Raw genomic sequence first — 3,518 nt, forward strand, 5'->3', positions numbered from 1 at the left:
TTTAAAAAAGCAGTTTTGACATCCATCTGATGTAGCTCGAGATCAAAATGAGCAACCAGAGCCATAATAATACGGAAAGATTCCTTTCTAGATACTGGAGAGAAAGTCTCTTTATAGTCAATGCCTTCTTTCTGAGTAAACCCTTTTGCCACAAGACGGGCCTTGTATCTCTCTATGTTACCTTTGGAGTCCCATTTGATTTTATAAACCCATTTGCATCCTACAGGTTTAACTCCAATAGGTAACTCAACAAGATCCCATACCTTATTGTGGTTCATGGATTCAATCTCATCCTTCATGGCATTGTACCATTCCGTAGAATTATTACTATTTATGGCTTCGGAAAAACTAAGAGGATCATCTAAACTCTGACCATTCTCATAAAGATAGACAATATAATCACTGGATATAGCCGGTCTTCTCTGTCTTGAGGATCTTCTTAAATCTATCTGATTATCCACATGTATATCTTGATGTGGATTATTCACTTGTACATCTTGATGTGAATTATCCACTTGTACATCTTGATGTGAATTATCAATGATAGGTTCACAATTATTTTGTGGTTCCAAAACAACTTGTTGTTCTACTGGAATAGGAACCAACAAATCGTGAGAGACAACAGTGGGTCTGTCATGTACAGAATCCGAATGCTCCTGAATTTCCTCAAATTCAATGAATCGAGGTTCAGAGCTCCCACTAATTGTACCATCCTCAATAAACCGTGCTGTTTTAGTTTCTGCAATCTTTATAGGAAGTGATGGACAGTAAAACTTATACCCTTTGGACCTTTCTGAATAACCAATAAAATATCCTGATATGGTTCGAGGATCCAGTTTCTTTATTTGTGGATCATACAATTTGGCCTCAGCTTGACAACCCCATGTATGAAAATGTCTTAAACTGGGTTTCCTACCTGTCCAAAGCTCAAAAGGAGTCTTAGTGACAGCCTTAGTAGGAACCCGATTAAGAATATATAGGGCAGTTTTGAGTGCCTCACTCCACAATGATATAGGAAGGGTAGAATTACTGATCATACTCCTGAGCATATCAATTAATGTGCGGTTTCTTCTTTCAGCAACACCATTCTGATCAGGTGTCCCTGGCATGGTGTACTGTGGAACAATTCCGCACTGCTCCAGAAACTTAGCAAAAGGCCCAGGGATTTGGCCTTTATCTGTTTGTCTACCAAAATATTCACCACCCCTATCTGATCTGACTACTTTTATCCTTTTCTCGAGTTGATTCTCTACTTCAGCCTTATATGCTTTAAAGGCATCTAATGCTTCAGATTTTTCTTTAAGTAAGTAGAGATAGCCATATCGAGAGTAGTCATCAGTAAACGTGATAAAATATTTATGGCCAGTAATTGAAATAGGAAGAGGTCCGCATATATCGGTATGAATCAACTCTAATGTTCCATCACATCTTTTAGCACCTTTAGAGGAAGTTTTGGTCTGCTTTCCCTTTATGCAGTCCACACATATTCCAAAGTCAGAGAAGTCCAAATCATCTAAAATGCCTTCTCTAATTAACCTTTGGATTCTCTGTTTCGAGATGTGTCCTAACCTCTTATGCCATAACATGGATGACCTTTCATTATTAATGCCACGTTTTGATCCAACATTTCCGTGCATGGTAAGAAGGATTTCACTAAATGAATCATCTAAAAATACTTTATATAGATTATTTTCCAAAACACCAGAGCCAACTATCTGAGATTTATAAGATAAAGAAAAATTTTTATTATTAAAACTGAAACTATATCCCAATCCAACAAGTTTCGAAATAGAAATTAAATTCTTAGAAAAATTTGGAACATAAAAAGTATCAACTAAATCCAAAATGTGACCAGTAGAAAGAACTAATCTAAATGTTCCTACAAATTCTACTTTAGTTGGATTTCCTTCAGCTGTATAGATAGTCGCTTCATCTTTACTGGGTTTTCTCCGATTCTGAAATCCCTGCACGGAATTCGCCACGTGACATGTGGCACCAGAGTCAATCCACCAAGTATTAGACGGAACTGAAACTAAATGCAACTCATGCATCAAAACCAGAAATTTACCTTTCTTCTGGAGCCATTTCTGATATTTTTGACAGTCCTTCTTTATATGACCCTTTTTCTTACAAAAGAAGCATTTGGGAATCGACTTACTTGATTGGTCTTGTGAACCAGATGGAGTTTCCTTATTCTTTCTTCTTGAGTCATTCTTGCCCTTGCCATTCTTTGCACGCTTTATTTATCCCTTTTGAGAAACAAAGTTGACTGCATTTTGTTTCTCTTGTATTAATCTGCCTTCCTCTTGCACATACATGGTCAGCAGTTCATTAATTGACCATTTATCTTTATGTGTATTATAAGAGATCTGAAATGGTCCGTATTCAGATGGCAAAGAATTCAAAATAAAGTGCACTAAGAATGAATCAGAGATGGTTACTTCAAGTGCGGTGAGTTGCGCTGCAATATCTCGCATTTCCATAATATGCTCGCGAATCGAGCCATTTCCGGAGTACTTCATGGAAAACAATTTATTCATTAAGGTGCTCGCCAAGGCTTTATCGGAGCTAACAAATTGCTCCTCAATGACCTTTAGATAGTCTTTGGCTTTATCACATTCTGGGATTGATCCCCTTATGCCTTTTGATACCCTTGACTTTATGAGTATCAAACTTAAGCGGTTGGATCGCTCCCACTTTTCCTGCGCGAATTCCTGTTGTGGACTCATTGGCCCCACTACCTTAAGCGGTTGTTCAGCGCGCAGAGCCAAATCTAAATCCATATAGCCCAAAATGAACATAATCTATTCTTTCCACTCCGAATAATTAGAACCATTAAGTATAGGAACAGATTCACCAATAGGAACAGAAAATGGAGTCATAGCTGAAAAATAAAATGCATGTTTTATCAATAAAATACCACATCAAAATTACCACACCAAAATTAGAGAAATACACTTTATATGATATCACAACCCCTCCTTTGGGAGCAGAGTTATGAGCATAAGTATTTTTCGTTCTTTATGCATATACTTTATATGACATCACAACCCCTCCTTTGGGAGCAGAGTTATGAGCATAAATATGCAATCTCTTTATCAGAGATTAATTTAAACTTTCTGTAGGTCGTGATAATTTCAAATTTCCCATATAGAAAAATTGTTAGCTTTGGCCAGGCAAATTTCTCCAAACGAGTTATAAGAAAATTACCATCCTACACCACCCATGTACCTTCATGTCTAGACCTCCTTTGGGAGCAGACTAAACATAATATCAAGGTGCAATTTTCGCATGCACTTCTTTAAAGCAATTAATTTATCTTTTCTTCCGGTCGGGGCCGCTTTGGCCTGCACCCGAACAGTTGAAACAATAAATTAATCTGACTTAGTGCTGCATGATTAACATGAAAATTATTTTGGAAGCACTGCTTTAAAGTAAATTAAATTATTATTTCTTTTAATTAGGGCCGCTTTGGCTTGCACCTAATTAATCGAAATAATAAATTAATTCAACTTAGC

At 36.9% G+C, this 3,518-nt stretch overlaps 1 long non-coding RNA gene across 1 annotated transcript; it reads right to left on the minus strand.

The window, feature by feature from the left end:
- On the minus strand, positions 1,782–2,315 carry LOC109720653. The gene is made up of 2 exons (XR_002219026.1): positions 2,069–2,315; positions 1,782–1,964 (listed from the first exon to the last, which is right to left on the minus strand). It is a non-coding gene; the product is annotated as an uncharacterized LOC109720653 (long non-coding RNA).

This window comes from Ananas comosus, linkage group 1 (assembly GCF_001540865.1).
Source record: "Ananas comosus cultivar F153 linkage group 1, ASM154086v1, whole genome shotgun sequence".
In the NCBI taxonomy this organism is placed as follows: domain Eukaryota; kingdom Viridiplantae; phylum Streptophyta; class Magnoliopsida; order Poales; family Bromeliaceae; genus Ananas; species Ananas comosus.